Source organism: Capsicum annuum, chromosome 1 (genome assembly GCF_002878395.1).
Source record: "Capsicum annuum cultivar UCD-10X-F1 chromosome 1, UCD10Xv1.1, whole genome shotgun sequence".
Classification (NCBI taxonomy): domain Eukaryota; kingdom Viridiplantae; phylum Streptophyta; class Magnoliopsida; order Solanales; family Solanaceae; genus Capsicum; species Capsicum annuum.
The window spans coordinates 179,305,622-179,326,468 of NC_061111.1; the positions used below are offsets into that span (position 1 = coordinate 179,305,622).

At 31.9% G+C, this 20,847-nt stretch overlaps 1 pseudogene; it reads right to left on the minus strand.

Moving 5' to 3' along the window:
- Positions 1-13,556: 13,556 nt before the first annotated feature.
- On the minus strand, positions 13,557-19,987 carry LOC124898641 (annotated as a pseudogene).
- Positions 19,988-20,847: the final 860 nt, after the last annotated feature.

Here is a 20,847-nt window from a genome sequence, read left to right on the forward strand (position 1 = left end):
GGTCATTGCCACGTAAGAAAATAGAATTTGTTTTTTAAATAATCTCACACACATATGATTTATATATATAAATATATATATATATATATATATATATATATATATATATATTCTATTTTTATATATATAAAGTATATATATTGTTTTAAAAGAAAAATAATATAATATATATATATATATATATAAAATAAAAAGGAAAATTCCTTTCTTCTTTACACCTTCAACCCCACCCTACCCCCTCCTTCTTCAGATCACATCCCCCCTCTCCCAGTGCTCTTCCAGCCCTTTCCACCTCCTCCCGCCCTTTCCCCCACACTTTTCTAACCCCTCCCCACCGCCCCTCTATATCTCCTCTTCCAATTTCCACCCCTGCAATGCCACTTCCTCCAATTTTTTTTTCATTTTCTCCATTACTAAAGAGGGAGTAGCTGTTTGGTTTGTTAATTGTTGTTAAGAGAAACTTGTACAAATCATTACCACAACGCTGCAGAATTAACATAATCATACCCAACATCCTAAATCTCTAACAAATCAATCACTCCATCTCCATCTCTCTATAAAATCAAATCTCTGCAAAATCGATAGTATTTATATTAAGTTCCTCATTAGAGCAACAACAGAGACAAGTAGAGTAATAGCAACCAAAGCACCTGACTGAGCTAGAGAGAATCTAGCTCCGGCATCAGTGGTGGTATAAGATAATTAATGATGATGTTGGGGTGGGGTGGGGGGAATGGGGGCGGGTAAAAGAAGAAGATGAAGTGGATTTTTGATTTTTATTAAATTTTATATATATATATATATATATATATATATATATATATATATATATAAAATAATAATAATAATAATAATAATAATAATAATAAAGTGGGCCCTTTTTAAAAAAAAAAAAAATCACTCGCTCCTTTTTTTTTCACGTCAACTTAAGGGGTGAAATTAATTCACTTTAAAGATTTTAAGGGGTAAATAAACAAAAGTTTAGTTTAAGTGCTAAAGTGAGTATGGAGGACAAGTTCAGGAGGAAAAAGATGTCTTTTCTCATTGTAATATTGAAAGTTCGGCTATAAATACTCTCATTTTGTTGAAACCTAGACTATTTTTGTAAGTCCCCCATTAATAAAATAAGATTTTGTAAAAGTTTTAAGTGATTTGATGGGTCAATTTTGGGCATCATCATAGATCTATTTGGGTTGGTGATTTGTAATGGGTTGATTTGGGCTAGCCCAAATTAGCCTATTATTAAAATCACTCTTACCCAAACCCATCAAACTTTGGGCTGGTCATTTGGACTTGGGATAATTTTGTCACCCCTAGTTATTATCATTCAATTAGTAGATTTGTTATAACTGCATATATAAATTTTGTAAAACACTTTTCTTATGAGTGAATAAAACAATCAATAAATACAGTTAAGAAGATAGCTACTTTAATAAAAAAATAATTGAAGCACAATCAATGTATCAATTGATGTTTCCCTCTACATAATACATTGTCGAAAAATATGTTTCTTGAACACATACAAAATATACAAAGAAAAATATAAATATGAAGACTCAATAATCTGAACACCAAACATAGCGTAAAAGGCTTGAAACGCGTGTGAAATATTTTTCTAAAAATGATATTTTCTCCCTCTCCTCTGCGAGATTGCTATGAAATTATATGCAAATCATTTTAGTGGATATGACAAATCTATTGAATTCTGAACTAAGCAAATAGTGAAGAGATTCTTCTGGAAAGCAAGAACTTATTGAACTTGATCTTTTGGAAAGAAAAGAGTTTTTTCAGAAGAACGTTGTAAAGCCTTCTCCGTAAAATGTTTCTCAGCAAAGTCATGTTAGAAATAGGAGGATGTTGAACTTAAATAGAATAAGTGAAATGATACAATGAAAGGACACACCCTTTCTTTCAAAAGACACAAATTGAAAGGACACATCCTTTCATTAAAAGACATTTTATTAAAAAGACACCTCTTACAAATATTAATTGTATTTAAATAAAAATTCAACAATCCCCCACTTGTTTAAATATAAATTAGGACACAAGGATCAAGTCATATTCACACATAGATTAATGTATCTTTCGATATGAACATCACCTTAGTGCAATGTCATGAGACGAAATTGAAATTGCACGTAGCATAATAGCTTTGAACGTGTTATTCCTTTTAATAACATCAGTGACACTATAGACATAAACATTTCATTTCTACTTTCCACTCAAACATGCTTAGCACTTTTACAGCCATATTCTATCCAAGATTCATGAATATTTATGAGAGCAACTTCAACTTCTAATCGAAGCAGCACCACTTTCTATATTCATATAGATGAAGTTATTTCAGAGTCATTATCATATTTGAGACACTTGTTCTATGAAATAAACCTCATTAATAGTATTTGAACTCAACCCTCCAATCTATGACAATCCTCCAATCTATGACAACCAGTACTAGTATTTCTCTTAACTTAAGTACTGAAATATCCACGTATCAATGACTATTCATTTCATAGCGCTAGGTAGGGTTGCCATTTTTAGTGGACCTAATTAAGGAGTTTGATTATAATTAAACTTGAAGTTTTATTCAATAACTTCATTTAATAAGTTTAGTAAATAAATTCGTCAAATTCATTTGACTCCATCAATGTGATAGAAGTTATTCCATCTCAAATTAACTTTCTCACATAATCATGTCAACAACTTATGTGTTTTGACTTTCCGTTTATAAAATCTTTATATGCTCGAGTTAAAGTGGCTTGACTATCACAAATTGAGCTCATATTTTGCAAAATCAATGAATTTTCTAGATAAAGATAGAATCCCTCAATCACCCATCCCCTTCCCTTGCTTTCACTAAAGCAAGTTTAATTCTCGATTTTAAGAAATTGTATTTTCTCGCAAGGTAAACATCGATCATGTGATAATTTTTTATTTTATTTTAAATATTTGTTACCAACTTGTATCGATATATCCTTATAGTATGAAACTTAGAGTTTCGTAACTCTTTAGTTCTCTAAAGAAAATCAAAAACATGACTGTTGACCCTTTCAATAGTGTTTGCTCACACAAATTAAGCTATAATTCTTTCATCGTCATTAATTAATTTGATCTAGGATCAAATGAATATTGACATCTTTTATGTTAAAGCGACTAACTTATTTAACACTTTCTCAAAGTAATGAGATTAACTCAATACAGTATCCCCATTATTTTGTATAATCTTGATATTCATCATAATACCAATTTCTCCAAGATCCTCCATCTTAAATGTGAAAATAAAATCTCTTTGTGATTTCTTTCGATCAACATATCGATAAATTATTCACATATTCATCAAGATAGACAATTGGGGTCATGCGAAGTCTAATATTGATCTCTAATCACATACCAAACACCCCCACACTTTAGACATGTTAAGTGTCTTTGCATATCACATATAGAAAAAACTCAATTCACTAACTCATATTGTCTCAATCTCAGATTCACTTATAACAACTTCCACATATAGACACACACTTTTAAAAAATGTAATATTTCCTGTCATCCCATAACTTGACAATAAATTTCACACATGATCTTTATGCAAGAATAGCGATCCACAATGATTATATAAGAAAATATTAATTCTAAAATTATCAAGCATACCGTTGAAAACGTTGCAAAGTTGATAATTGAACAGGCAGAAACTATGATTGTCATAGTGGTGTTTCTCATCATGCTTATTTGGAGAGTGATTAAAAGTATTAAAGAAAAAAAAAACAGAAAGTTAAACACTGTTAAAACAAATAATACGTAAAAACCTCCTAATACTTGAGAAAAAACGAACTCCTTTCTTGCTTTTATACTATTCTTTCTAATAGGCATTTCCTTGAATCTCTCTTCATACATTAGTTAAAATTTACGTACATCCTTTAACTATTCCACCCAACTTTCCAAATTCTCTAGAATTTGTGTGTCTACATGAACGGCTGACTGTTAGTTAATGTAGTGATTTATTTGCTTATACTTACTACATGAACGGCTGACTATTAGTTAATGTAGTGATTTATTTGTTTATACTTACTGAAGGGTAATTAAATTGCTATACGTTTAGTTATTCTATCCAACTGTTCACATGCATTTCATGCTACTTATTTCTATTATTTAATAAAAAAAGTTTTTGGAAAGTAAAGGAAGAGGAAATTAATTAAATATTTTATAATAGTTTAATTTATTGTAGAGGTAAAGTAATAATTCAAACTTCTGAAAGTTAGAATACTAATTCTGAAAAGGAAAATTAACTTGAATAATTAAAGGCGTTGAGTAATTTACCAAAGGACGTGGGACAGTTTGATTTGCAAATTAATTGAGATACTCCGGCTTTGGTTGGAAATGAAAAACTCAACATTAATTTCAAAGAACATGGATGGAGAATTTGAAAAAACTTAGTTAAATTTTGAAACTTTGAAAAAACTTAGTTAAATTTTGAAACTAACTATAACTAAATAGGGGTAAATATAAGTAACCAAAGAGTCACGAAAAGGGGAATGACTCTTTAATCATCAGTAATATGACTGAACATTAATATCAAATTAAATATATTTTATTGTAAAGGATTATAATAATGTGGATGTCCATAACTTCTTGGTGTAATTCCTCCTTTAAATGTAGTAACTTTCACACCTCCACTATCTACTCATTGATCATCCATTTCTCTATATTCTTTCCTGCTTTCTTATGAGTTAATGTCATGTTTATGACACCTCTTGAAATCCCCTATGGAATACTATAAATAGAGGTCTTGAGGAAGATATTCTAAACACTTGAAAGAAAGAAGAAACTTATATTACATTGTTCTCTTGTTATTTATTTTTCATTGTTCCTCTTGTCTTGTTCTTTACATTGTTAGTGTTGCTCTTAATATTGAAACACGTTATCAACACGATTCCATTATTTTTTAAGTTTTCAATCTATCAGTTTTTACCATGTCAAATTTTTCAAAACTTGAGTTTGTGACACTTGACATTTCCGAAAAAAATTACTTGTCATGGGTTTTCGATGCAGAAATTCACCTAGCTGCTAAGGGTCTTAGCTCTACTATTACCCCGAATAATGTAGCATCAAGTCCGGACAAGGCCAAGACTATGATTTTCCTTCGTCATCATCTGGATGAAGGACTGAAGGTTGAATACCTTACAGTGAAAGATCCACTTGAATTGTGGACTACTTTGAAGGGAAGGCATAACGACCTAAAGTCCATGGTACTGCTTAGAGCTCATTATGAGTGGACACTTATGGATTCAAGACTTTAAGACCATTGTTGAATATAATTCTGTTGTATTCAGGATTGTTTCCCAGTTAAAATTATGTGGAAAAACTATAAATGATAAGGACATGATTGAAAAGACACTTACTACTTTTCATTCCTCAAATGTGATATTACAACAAGAATACCATGAGTAAGGATTTCAGAAGTATTCTGAATTGGTCTCATGCCTTCTGGTGGCTGAGTAATATAATGCCCATTTTATGAAAAATCATGAAGTCCGTCCCATTGGAGCTGCTCCATTACCAAAAGCAAATGGAGTACAAGCACATGACCAGTCTAAAAGACAAAAAGATTGGGGTTATAATAAATATGTGTGGACGTGACAATGATAGAGAATGATATAATTATCGTCGTCATGGTGGTAACCATAAAAGGAAGAACCAAATAGGTTCTCAAAACAATCAATCAAGAGGCAATTATCATCGTTGTGTCATGAAAGGTCATTGGAAGAATAAGTGTCAGACGCCTAAGCATTTTGCTAGGCTTTATCAAGATTCTTTCAAAAGAAAGAGAAATGAAGGTGGGACCTCTTCTAATGCCCGAATAGAGTCACACTTGACTTTTAAAAATGATGATGAGGAAGGAACTTCGCAAAAATATGGTGATAATGTTGAGGCAATCTTGATCTTAAAAGATGATGATTTCGATGGCCTTGATGGTATCAAGTTGAAGACTTCTTTGGAGATCAAAAATAAATCTTGATCAATTTATTGGGAAAATAAATAATGTTGTTTTATTATATTTTTTCTAATTATCATATCTTTTTCATTATGTTGTTTTGATTTTTCACAAAAACAAGTATTTTAGTTTTATTGTAAGATTGTGAGATTTCACATTTCTTATCATGTATTTTTTATTTTGTGAAGATAATTATTTTTTTTCAATCTTCAATTGGATCAAAGATGAGTAATGGAGATATGTGCCTTCTTGATAGTGCTATAACTCACACTGTATTAAGAGAAAAGAAATATTTCTCTAATTTGATTATGAAAAAGGCCTATGTTAATACAATATTTGGTAGTACAAAATTAATTGAGAGATTTGAAAGAGCAATATTACTATTATCTAGGAGAAAAATATTGACCATTGATAATGCATTATATTGTAGTAAGTCTCAAAGAAACTTGTTAAGTTTCAAGGTTATTCGCCAAAATGGATATCATATTAAGACCGTAAATCAAGAAAAGGATCAATACCTTTATATTACTTACAATAAAGGTAGGGAAAAAAATTGTGCCTGAAAAACTACCTGCAGTTTATTATGGATTGTATCATACAAGTATTTGTATGGTTGACAAAAGGTTTACATATTCTAATAATTTTATCATTTGGCATGACCAGTGGGGCTATTCCGATTTTAATATGACGCGCAGAATTATTGAGGATTCATAAGGGAAAACTTTGAAGAATAAAAATATTCTTAAATCAAAGGAATACTCTTGTGCTGCTTGTTCTCAAGGAAAGTTAATTATTAAACCATCAGTGGCTGGTTGGGATTGAATCCCCTACATTTCTGAAATGTATACAGGGTGATATATGTGGACCAATTCACCATCCATGTGGAAATATTATATGGTGTTGATAGATGCATCTACAAGATGGTCAAATGTGTGCTTAATATCAACTCGTAATATGACTTTTGTGAGATTGTTGGCTCGAATAATAAGGTTAAGAGCATAATTTTCAGATTATGCAATAAAAACTATTTGTCTTGATAATGCTGGTGAGTTCACATCTTAGTCTTTTAATGATTATTATATGTCCACTGAAATAAAAGTTAAACATACGATTGGTCATGTTCACACTCAAAATGGTCTAGCAAAATCATTGATCAAACGTCTTCAATTGACAGCTAGATCGATATTAATGAGGACAAAACTTTCTGCTTCAATATGGGGGCATGTTATTTTGCATGCAGCAACACTTGTGTGCATAAGGCCAATCAGTTATCATAAATTCTCCCCATTACATTTGACTTTTAGTCAAGAACCAAATATTTCCCTTCGTAAAATTTTTGGGTGTGCAGTATATGTTTCAATTTTTCCACCACAACGCACAAAGATGAGACCTCAAAGAAGATTGGAAATATATGTTGGGTATGAATTTCTTCTATTCTAAAATATTTGGAACATATGATAGGAGATTAAAGATTTGTTGATTATCATTTTGATGAATCAGTATACCCAACATTAGGGGGAGAACATAAGCAACTAAAAGATGAGATAGATTAGAATGCATTATTACTATCTCATTTAGATCCTCGAACAAATCAATGCAAGCAAGAGGTTAAAAAGATAATTTACTTGAAAAATATTGCAAATCAGCTGCCAGATGCATTTACTAATAGTTCAAAGGTTACTAAATCTTACTCAATTGATTTCAATAATAAAATACTCAAAAAAGAAAAGAAATAAATGATCATGATATGGTAGCAATTTCTCAAAAAAAGCCTCAAGAACTTACAAATAATAAGACCACTTAGAATGTTAAAATACCTGAAACTAATGAAAATGAAGAAATCTCAATAAGTTATGTCTCGATGAGAAACAAGTGGAATGAAAATAATATTTTGGTTGATAATATTTTTACTTACAATGTTGCTACTGAAATAATATAACAAGATGAGGATTTGAAACCAAAATCTGTCAAGTGTAGATAGAGAAATAATTGACCAAAATAAGAGGATGAAACTCAAACGGAATTGACTTCACTTGAAAAATGTGAAGTTTTCAAACCACTAGTTCAGACACCTGAAGGTTCCAAACCAGTGGGTTATAAATGGATTTATTCAAAAACAAAATAAAAAAGATGAAGTCGTAAGATATAGATCATGACTTGTAGCACACATTTTTTCACAAAGGCCCAACATTGACTATGTAGAGACATATTCTCCTATGGTGGATGGAATTACCTTCATATATTTAACAAATCTTGCAGTTCATAGAAAGCTTGATATGCACCTAATGAATGTTGTCATGGCCTATTTGTATGACTCATTGGAGAAAGATATTTTTATGAAAATCGCAGAAGCCTTCAAAGTGCTTAAAGCATATAAAAGTTTGCAAGAAACTTGCTTAATAAAGCTTTAGAAATACTTATATGTATTGAAACAATCAGGACAAATGTGTTACAATTGTCTTAGTGAATATTTGCTAAAAGAAGGATATAAAAATGAACCTATTTGCCATTGTGTTTTGGTAAGAAGGTCTGGATTTGAATTTTCTATAGTAATTGTGTACGTTGATGACTTGAATATCATAGACACTCCTAAAGAACTTTCAAAAGTTATTGAATGTTTGAAGAAAGAATTTAAAATGAAAGATTTGAAAAGACGAAATTTTGTCTCGGCCTACAAATTGAGCATTTGATAAATGAAAGTTTTTTCCATCAATCAACATACACTGAAAAAATTTTAAAGTGATTTTACAGGAATAAATCACATTCATTGAGTACCCCGATGGTTGTGAGGTTGATTGATATAAACAAAGATCCATTTCGACCTCAAGAAAATGATTAAAAGCTTCTTGGTGATGAAACTTCATATCTTAGTGCAATTAGTGCACTAATGTATCTTGCCAATAATACTCGATCAGATATTTATCATGCGGTAAATTTATTGGCAAGATTTATCTCTTCCCTAATAAAAAGACATTGGAATGGTGTCAAACATATATTCAGATCTCTTTAGGGAACTATAGACTTAGAATTATTTTCAATGAATTCAAATAAAAAATGACTGGTTATGCAGATGCAGGATAGTTTTCTGATCCACAAAAGTCTCGATCTCAGATGGATTATTTATTTATATATGATGACACAACTATATCACGACGTTCAATGAAGCAAACATTAGCTGCAAATTCTTTAAATCATGCAGAAATCATTGTCATTCATGAAGCGAGCTAAGAGTGTGTTTGATTGAGATCAATGACTCAATATATTCAAAAAATATGTGGATTTTCTCTGAATAAGGATATTCCAACTATATTATATGAAAACAATGTTGCATGTATAGCTCAGTTGAAGGCAGGTTACATTAAAGAAGACAGAACAAAATACATTTCACCAAAATTCTTTTTCACTCATAATCTTGAGAACAAAGGTGAAATAGATGTTCAGCAAATTTGTTCGGTGATAATTTGGCAAACTTGTTCACTAAAGCATTACCAACCTCAATATTTAAGCAGTTGGTATTCAATATTGGGATGCACCATCTTTGAGAAATAAAATGATGTTTGCATCAAGGGGAGTAAAGTACGCGATGCACTCTTTTTCCCTTAAGCTAGGTTTTGTTCCAGGGGTTTTTCCTGAAAAGATTTTTAACGGGGCAGTAGACAAAGGGTATAAGAATATATATGTACTCTTTTTCATTCACTGGGATTTTTTCACGGGATTTTTCTTATTAAGGTTTTAACGAGGCATATTGTCTACCAATTGACATCCAAAGGAAGTATTATAAATAATTATAATAATGTGGATGTCCATAACTTCTTGGTGTAATTCTTCCTTTAAGTATAGTAACTCCCACACCTCCGCTATCTTCTCATTGATCATTCATTTCTTTGTATTTCTCTCCACTTTCTTATGAGTTAATGTCATATTTATGACACCTCTTGAAGTCCCACTATGCAATACAATAAATAGAGGTTTTGAGGAAGATATTCTACACACTTGAAAGAAAGAAGAAACTTATATTATATTGTTCTCTTGTTATTTGTTTTAAATGTTCCTCCTATCTTGTTCTTTACATTGTTAGTCTTGCTCTTAATATTGAAACATATTTATGATTTTAACATTATTTTAAAATTAAATATATAATTCATTTTAATAGAATATAATATTATTTATTATGATTAATGTATATTTACAGTATTGTCGATAATATTATGACTTTACAGGGGCATTTTTGTATTTCAACTTTTGACTTGGAGGCTTTCCACTAGTTTATGGGTACGTGCCTCATGCGTATATCTCACTGTAATGAGTTCAATTTTATAAAATCACTACAATATAAAAATTATGATTGTTCTTAAAATGTTGATTGAATTTTTGAGTTTTCATCAAAAGACTTTATAATAGACAAAATTTCTAACTACTATCAAACGTTTAATATAACTAGTTTCTCAAAATGTGTGTTGCAAGTTATATTCTATGTTATATTAAATTTGTATGCAAAATTTATTTCTCTAAAGGTGTGAGACATGATATATGTAACATAAATTAACATTAATAAATGTGTTAAGAATAAAATTCACACTTTTCGCCTAAGTGTGGCAAACTACTAAAAAATAAAATTTAAAGGGGGTTCGCCCAGAGGCTTGCGATCTCCTTAATTGTTTTATAATACAATTAAAAGATGAAGGAAAAAACGGGGGACGCTAACAAAACATGTTGTTCGATCAAAGACTGATGAAGTACTTCTTTTGGTACGTGTTGTTTGGGACATGTCCTTCTTGTACAAGGCGCTGAAGAAATTTGGTGCTAAATTTAGATGATATGGATAATTTTCTTGAAGTTTTGTTGAGCTTATCCCAAAGCTTCTAATGTAGCCTTCATTGAATTACTGTTTCTAGAGATAGTTGATGATCTATTCTTGTTATCATTATCTTCATTAGCAGATTAGTGAGTGCAATAATCTTTTAAGAAGTAGTTGAGGATATGTTCTTGTTATCATTATCTTCATTCACAGAAATGTGAGCGAAACAATTTTTGTGTAAGCCAATGCCAAAATCAAATGTTATTGGAAAGACTAAACAGAAGCCAATATCTAATACCAACAATACCTAAGATTAATGCTTATACCCGAACATCTCTTGTGGTACCTATTTTCTGTCAATGTATGAACAACATCAACAAGACGAACACCTTCATTTAATTCACCATATTGTGATGATAGAAGAACTTAAAAATTATAGGCTACTAGTTTAAACCGGTAGAACCAATCCTAGCCAAATAGAAATTTTATAGAAATAAAACAAAGTTATCAAATAGGTTGAGTCAAATTTCAACATTGTTTTGACAATATTTTCTAGCTCGATAGTAAGATGAAGAATACTCTACTTGCATACGTCTATTGAAAGTTCAATGTTTTGATTAACAAAGATCTAATAAATATAAGGACTTTGATTAGTGAAGATTCAATAATTTTGACAAAAAATCGCAACTCAAGAGCTTTGCACCAATAGGATTTTTTTTATCTTCTTAGATAACAGTATTATACCAAACGTATAACACGTACCTGCTATATCGAAAGTTTAACTATATGATTATGTGTTCTTTATTATCATGTAAACTGGGAAGAAGAAAAAGAACAAAAAAATATGGTATTCAAGTTTGGAAGTGTTGTCGTCTTCCAAGATAATTAGAAGCAAATTAAGATGAGGCCTTGATCTAAACTGCTATAGTTCCAAGCGATGCAATATCCCACATCACCAAAAGAAATATTCAACTTACGCATGAGAGCAAATAATCTTTAGGGTAAGCTAAATTTATAGTAATACAGTTTAGAAATTAATATCCAAATGTACAAGTACAAGTATTTTACCACTTAGTTGAAGTTATATCTCGCGAAGTCAATACATCTATACAACTAATAATAGGCGAGAACATGTGAAGATAACATTAAACTATAATAACCATTCAACACTCTCCTATTTCAAAGCCCTCTTTGTTTCCATTTCACCATGAATTTAGGCTTTGAAGTACACATACTCAATTGTAGCTTGATTCTTTCACAGAGTTGTTTGTCTAGACATATTTAGAACTTTTTGATGGTATAAAATGTGAGTCTAAACAAACTTCCGTTCTAGTCACATTTGTAATTGTAACTTCTTTTTCATCTTTTGAGTTGTTTATAGACTCTAGGTATGGTCACAATTGTGATTATTCTTTTTTTTTTTTTTTTTTTCATTTTTTTACATTTCTTGAAGTTCATCTAACTTTATATTGTAATGGAGAAAGTGATAATATGCTCACACAATAGAAGTTACCTTGCAAGAATGATTCATAAACGGTTGCAAGTTTAACCAAAAAGGTAAAACGTGGATCAAGTTACGTCACGGGGAACACAAAGAGAGGAGTCTATTAGAACCAACATATGGACATGACAAGAATACTCATGACTTGATGAGGAAGCATGATGAAGTCGTGGCACATATACAATCATTTTTTATTTGGCTACATATATGTAGAAATTAATGAGATGTGAAATAACTAAAATAAATATGGAAGTGTGACAGGTAAGACAAAGCATGCAACTTGTAGAATGAAGCATCAAAAAAGGCTAAGAGGAGGCAAACAATCAACGAATGCTTCAGATAGCACACTGCAGCGCTCAGTTCAAGTAAAATCATTTGTGGAGCTTTGGTATGGAACACATTCATTTTGGGATATATATCTAGATGAAGAGACCTTAGACCAACCTGTTATAAGGAAACATAGTCATCAAAAATTTGGACAAAGAATTAAAATGCATAGTAAGAATCATAAAATCAGTAAGTAATCATACAACTCCAATCTCAAACCCAACGAGTATGTAAAGAAAAGAAGACATAATATTACTTTAGCCTAAAAAGGAGTCCGATCATCACTTTCTAAGAAAATAATGTTCTTTCAATTTGATCATATCCATCTAAAGAGAGTTGCTCAAAATATGACACTTGAATTCCAGAGAAAATAAAGCACGACAACCAACAAATGAAAGAGAAACCAATTCAAGATGAATAGGCTGAAATGTATCATCATTCTATTTCAGTATATAGAAATAATATTTTCTTTTTTAAAGTTAAAAAAAAATATTTGACAGAAAAAAATACCATCAGAACTCAATTCTAAACCGTTGAAAATTATTTTTTCACTCTTATCCCCCTTATTTTTCTTGGGAGAAGGCAACCAAAATATATTACTTGATCTGTCTCTCCTTTTTCCTTCTAAAGGCTCAATCAACGTGCCAAAAAAGGTTCGTCTAATGGTTCAAATTACAAAGGATGCTTAACTAATATTTGTGACTAAAATAACGTAAATATCATTTCTTGTAAGAATAAAATATAAGGAAAGATGCAGAAATTATTGGAGGAATAAGAAATCTCACTAGAATCCCTATCCTTTTTATTTTTAAAAAAATTAAATCCATAATACAGGATTCTTGCAATAACATCGGTATCAAAAGGAAATAGATATGAATCGTTTTTCTTCAAATTATAGGAGAAAGAATGCAAACTCAACATTATATTCTTGCCGTGTAATTTTAAAACAAAAACAAACAAGCTAATGGAAGAACGTCCAAAGCAACTTCTTTCAAGGATAGCATTGATTTCTGAAGATGCACGCAGATGTAGGTATTTCCTACTCTTCGAAAAACTTTCCAAGGACTAGGTAACATCTATTAACGGGATTCGTCCATTCCGTCCTTTAAAATTGTGCATATAATATATCATTTTCGCATAAAAAAAGATTATTGGAAAGCGCAGCTAGCTTTTGATAGCTGAATAGCGAATGATAACCAGATCTTATTTGATCAAGCTAGCAGTTGAATATAACCAGTTTACCGGTGTTCGACAATGCTTCTTTGTATAGCTCTTCAACGACAAGCATCTCATTGACATTAAAATATGGATAACTACTATAAAGAGTTCATCTTCTAGCTTAACACGTTCAACCATCTTGACCTATTCAGTGAAACCAAAATACTCAAAACAAAAGGCTTTGTCAAATACTCCAGCTTAAAAGATGCTGATTGTCTTGAAAATTCACTTCATTACCCTCCGGGAAAATTGAAAGGCTTAATACAAGTTGGACAGATTGAACGATTCTGGTCTTTGCAGCTTCCTTTGATATAACAAAGAGATCACAGAACTCACATATTAGTTGCATACTTCCAATCATATTTGTTCCATCCTCACCATCACCAGGTATAAAACCCAATCCATCTGTTGGAAATTCAATTTCCCGCCATACTATCAAAATCTGATGTTTAAAGGGAAAATATAATAATGAGACACATAATTAAACACCAACTCAATATGAAGAATTGTATCTTGGAGGATATTTCTCGCTGATAAAACTGTGTCTCATCAACTGATTTCTAATACCAAAAAAATTGTGAAATAATGTTTCTCTGGTAAACTTTAGGCCACCGCTATATTAAAGAAATCAAATGGCAACAACCTCGGAATTGAAGAAGCACATTGCTAGGCTCAGATAGGATCAATTCAGGGTAAAAGTAAGGATTTGAAACTGTGATTTTCGTTTTCACTGCCAACACAAATTCACTGGAAAACATATTTCACCCACATTGATCAAATAGCTAGCACAACTTTTCTTCTTTTACGATTAAAAGAATGAAATATATATTTAAACAAGCAAAAGTATATGAAATTTGTGTATCTAAAGGACTACAACATCAATTTATTTATTTTTTTTTAAAAAAAAACAAATTTTCCATCAAAATGACTACATGAATATGCGAATTAAAACAACTTAGGAGAAAATTATGCATGCATATCGACTAATACAAATGCAAATTAAACAGATCCATAAGTTTCAGCCTCATCATCATATATGAGATCTTCCCAACTCAATAAGGCAAACAAGAGGGAAATAATGAAGTTTCAAGTGTAAAATATGTATATTGGATATTTTTGAGTCTACAAGTTCCATTCACGCTATGTTCAAATTTAAAGAGCAGAAAGTATCTATGGTCGGAGTGACATCAACAAAAACACTGGCCACCATCCTCTCTAAATCTTACTAATATCACCATATTAGTTTCAAACATACCAATATCCTTATTAATTTCATATTGACAGAACATAATATGGTTGTGTCGAACACTATTTTTTTTTCTTGGAAGTAGAAAGATCCCTCAAGAGAATATAATTTCTCAGTAAATCCGCAATCCAACAACAATCCGATACTCTTAAAGATAACCATCAATAAAATTCTAACTATCAAACACAATAGACAAAAAGTGAGGAAAGAGAATGACGGGTTTGGTTGAGGAATAACGGGGCAGACCTGTTGGAGTCCGTCCAATTTGTGAGAGTTGGAGGGATGGCTCTTCGCTAAGGATTTAATAGCGTGATGTTGTAGAGATGGAAAATTTTCTGTTATGGTTAAGATTGGCAACTGTCTAGTTTCTTAGTGTCTAGAATTTTTAACTTCATTTCTCTTGTTGTAAACTTGGAGACAACTAAATTTGGGCTTTAAAAAATTGTAAAAGTAGACATAAAAATATATAACAACACCTGTATTTAAATAAGTTGAGAAACAAATAAGACACAATCTTTAAAAAGAAGTTGAACCTGCAGAAGCTTTAACAAAGTAAATCTGAGAGTGAAGCAGAAAGTGTCATAGATTTTAATTTCTAAAGAGGATAAACTAAACGTTATACTCTTAGTAATAACCAATTAAAATAACTTTAAGACGTTTGGTATATGAACATTATTTTACCATAACCCTCTCACATATTTATTACTCCCTCCGTTATTAGATGCTTTTAGCTTTGACACACATAAGGAAGCAAACAAGGAACACATATAATACAGTTTTTATGAGTGCACAAAAAGCTCAATAGAGTGTTGAAAGAGTGAATAGGGATACAGTTTCACAACAGATGCAACATTATTTTTTTTCTATGTGCTATTCTGTCTTTGCAAGGTACACCAAGAATTGATGCAATTCATAGAGAGATTCATGAAAATTTTCTAATTTATTCTCTGACTTGCATTCAATATCTTCATTAATCTACTGAAGGTTTTTTTTTTTTCTGAACCTTTCTCTTTTTTTTTTTATTTACTATCCCCCTAAAAACCAATTGAAGGGAGTGAAACAATCAAAACATAATTAAAAAATATATGACTACCTTCTTTTCAACTGTTTCATTTAAAGGATCTTACAAGTTGAATTCCTGGACGAAAATTTTTGTCAATGATTTGGCTGATTTTTAATAGTGGAATTCCGTGGAAGGAATATTGACAAACATAGTAATCTGAACATAAATTTCAATGGCATAAACTATTTGAAGTCATTGTACATTTTTTTACTGGAAAGTAATAGTGCTTACATGGTAGCCTAATAGAGAAGATGAAAGAGAAGATGTGAGATTGTTTGGGTAGTGCTATCATGAATCTGGTTTCAAAAGATTTAACGATGCAATTATTGATGAATAACGGTTGAGGCATCTGGTGAAAGTGTTCGTTGGTGTCTATTCCAAATTTTATAGTGCTACTGTACAGAGTTGTAAAGCGTATAGTAAATGGAATGGGGATATTTTTGGAATTAACATGAAACTAGGATGTTTTAGTAATTTTTGTTTAAGATTAAGGAGTTGATGCTTTTGAGGTAGTATATATATATATGTATGTATATTTATACGTATGTATGTATGTATATATTTATATATATATATATATATATATATATATATATATATGTATGTATGTATATATATATGTGTGTATATATAACACATAAAGGTGACTGAAGTATTTATACGTATGTATGTATGTATATATTTATATATATATGTGTGTGTGTGTGTGTAAGTATGTATATATATATGTGTGTATATATAACACATAAAGTATTTAAAATTTTCTAATGGCACTTGATAGTTTATCAGTTCGTAGGGTAAGCCCTTTTGTCAGCCGTTGAGCAAGTGAGTTCTTTTTTAGCCAGTTCGAAAAAAGAAAGTGTCATTCCATCTGCCTTTGAGCTCAGCTAATCCCCAGCCCCTTCTATTGCAGCGCATCAGTAGGTGCCTGGAAACAAATTCTTCAGTCACCTTACCATCCCAACTATGTTGCCTTTCATGTGTTTGTTTTTTTCTTTTGTTGTTTTCACATCTTTGCTGCCTTTATGATAGAGCTCCATTCCTAGCCCATTTTTTGAAGCATAAATCCAAATCTTCTCAATTATCTTAAAAAAAGTCCCAGTCCAACTCAATAGCATAAGCATTAATTGGATTAAGTTATGACGCTAAGGCCCCTGTCTCAATCGCGTTTTTAGGAGCAAATACTGGAGGTTCTTACTTAATTTTCTATTCAGCGGAGGAGGTGAAACCTGATCTTTTTCATCAACCAAATCAGCCCACCTAGAAGCACTTATTTCCCCTTGTATTTCCTTAAAAACTATCAATTAATTTGTAAAATTAGCTTGAGAGAGTGATGGCATATCTTTCTCTATATAATCTCTAGTTGAATTTTTCTAGTAGTAGACAATGGTTTAAAAACATTTTGTGTTGATACACTTAAATTAGAACTGACACATCTAGTTGCACCCTTTTTCTGACTTGGAGAATTACTTTGACTTACCGAAGAACCAATACAACAACAAAATATCCAGTGTATTCCCATATAGTGGGGTCTGGGGAGGGTAGAGTGTACGCAGATCATATCACTATCTCAGGTGAAGTGGAGAGGCTATTTCCAATAGACCCCCGAATTAGGACCGATAACAAAATAACAAACACAAAACATAAATGCATAAAGACTAGTACAACATGCAAATTAAACTACTACCGCTAGCCACAAAATAATACTAGAGCCACAAGATAATACTAAAAACTAACTATCCGAAACCCTAGACACAAATAAAGAATGCTCCCCTACTGTTACCGATGCAATCTTGCTCCCTAACCTCTATCCTAATTCACATTCTCCATATCTTTCTATCAAGGGTCATATCCTCCGTAAGTTGTAACTGATCCATATCATGCCTAACTACCTCCCTCCAATATTTCTTTGGCCTACCTCTACCCCACCTAAAACCATTCATAGCCAGTGTCTCATACTTCCGCACTGGAGCATTAGAGCCCCTCCTCATCACGTGTTCGAACCAATATAACCTCACTTCTCATATATTATCCTCCTCCGAAGCCACTCCCACCTTCTCCCAAATAATTTCATTCCTCACCCTATCTCTCCTGGTATAGTAACATATCCATCGCAACATCCTCATCTCGGCCACTTTTAACTTTTGAATGCGGGGGTTCTTAACTGGCCAACACTCCGCCCTATACTACATAGCCGGTCAGACTACCACTCTATAGAACTTACCTTTAGGATTTGGGGGCACCTTCTTATGACATAAACTCCCAACACGAGCCTCCATGTTAACCACCCTGCCATAATATAATGCGTGACATTCTCATCAATCTCACTATTGCCCTGAATTATAAACCCCAAATACTTGAAACTCCCCCTATTTTGAATGTCCTGAGAGTCCATCTCCACAACTACGTCAGCCTCATGTGACATATCACTAAACTTACACTCTAAGTACTCTATCTGGGTCCTGCTCAACTGAAATCCTTTAGACTCAAGGGTCTGTCTCAAAATCTCCAACTTATCATTAACTCCTCATCAGATCTCGTCAATCAATACCACATCATCAATAAATAACATACACCAAGGCACCTCTCCTTGAATATGATATGTCTAAACATCCATCACCAAGGCAAATAAAAATAGCTAAGAGTCGATCCTTGGTGCAACCTTATCAAAACCTGAAAGTGCTCCGAATCTCCTCCTACCCTCCTTACACGAGTTTTCACACAATCATGCATATCTTGAATAGACCTAGTGTACGCCACGGGCACCCCTTTTACCTCCAAGAACCTCTACAGAATCTCTCTGGAAACTCTGTCATATGTTTTTTCTAGATCAATAAGCACCATGTGCAAGTCCTTCTCCCTCTCCCAAAACTGTTTCAGTAATCTCCTTACAAGGTAAATGGCCTCAGTAGTTGAGCGACCTGGCATAAAATTAAACTGATTCTTAGAGATAGTCATAATCCTTCTCAGCCTCAACTCTACCACCCTTTCTTAAACCTTCATAGTATGAATCAACTACTTAATACCTCTATAGTTGTTGCAAATATGGATGTCCCCCTTGTTGTTATACAAAGGAATAATCGTACTACACCTTCACATTTCAGGCATCCTCGCCGCCCTAAAAATGATGTTAAACAACCTTGTCAACCACTCCAAACCTTCCTTGCCAGTGCTCTTACAAAAATCCACGAAAATCTCATTAGGCCCTGTCGCCCTACTTCATCGCATCCTGCAAATATCCCCCTTAACCTCCTCAACACTGATACGTCTACAACACCCATAATCGTAACACTCCTTATATTTCTCCAAGTCCCCCGACATGAAACCTTTGTCCCCCTCATCAATCAAGAGTTCACGAAAATAGGACTGTCACCTCTTCCGAATGAGGTCTTCCTCAACCAACACTGTACTATCCTCTTCGTTGATGCACTTTACTTATTCAAGGTCATGAGTCCTCTTCTCACTGGCCTTGGCAAGCCTATACACCTTCTTATCCACACTTTTTCCCTCTAAAGACGCATACAAACTCTCAAAAGTTGTTGTCATAGACACCATAACCACTTTCTTAGCCTCTCTTCTAGCTAACTTATACTCTTCCTTATTCGTCTGCCTTTTCTAATCATCCTTGCTCTCCTCCAACTTAGCATACACCACCTTCTTAAACTCCACCTTCCTCCTAACCTCTTTGTTCCACCACCAGTCCCCTCGATGCTTACCAGATCGACCTCTCGAGACACCCAACACCTCTCTAGCGATCTCCCTAATGCAAATGGCAGTCGTCTTCCACATACTATCAACATCCCCTCTACACTTCCAAGCCCCCTACTCTTTAACTTCTTCCCCATCTCCAATGCACTAGCCAAAGTCAAGCTACCCCACTTAATCCTGGGTTGAGATTCCACACTCACTACTAAAAGAAATTGAAAAATCGACCCCACATTGTGGTCGGTTTTTTTTTTTTAAAAAAAAAAAGCGACCACATATGGTTTCTTTTATATTTTAAAAAATTAAAATAATTATTTCAATAATTTTTATATTAATTATTATTTATTTTACAAGTAAAAATTAAAGAAAAATAAAAAAACCGGACACTTGTGGTCAGTTTTCTTTTAAATATAATTAAAAAATATTTTTAAAAACAAACTACTTATGGTCAGTTTTTTTAAAAAAAATTTACTTTATTTTTAAAAAACTGACCACTAGTGGTCGATTTTTAATTTTTAAAAAATACTTTTAAAAACCGACCACTTGTGGTCGATTTTTTAATTAAAATAAAAAAAATTAAAGAAAACCGACCACTGAACTAAAAAAATTAAAAAGTAAATAATTTTTAGTAACCAATAATTATATATATGTAATCAAATATATATATATATATATATATATATATAAGGTTCATTAAAAATAATTATATATATAATGTAATATATATAAAATCTTTTGAAATTACACTGATTACACGTAGTCGATAACCACTGTAATAACAATAAAAATAAATCATTCTTAAATTTTGTGAAAAAATTACACTAAAAAATATATCAAATAAAATAAATAAATTACGTGAAACATAATCTTTATCTTTTACTCATGTTTCAATATATAAAATAAATATTTTCCTTCGTGTATATGTTAAATGATGTTAAACATGCATAATCTTTGTATAATGAATATGTGTGTGTGTGTGTGTATATATATATATATATAT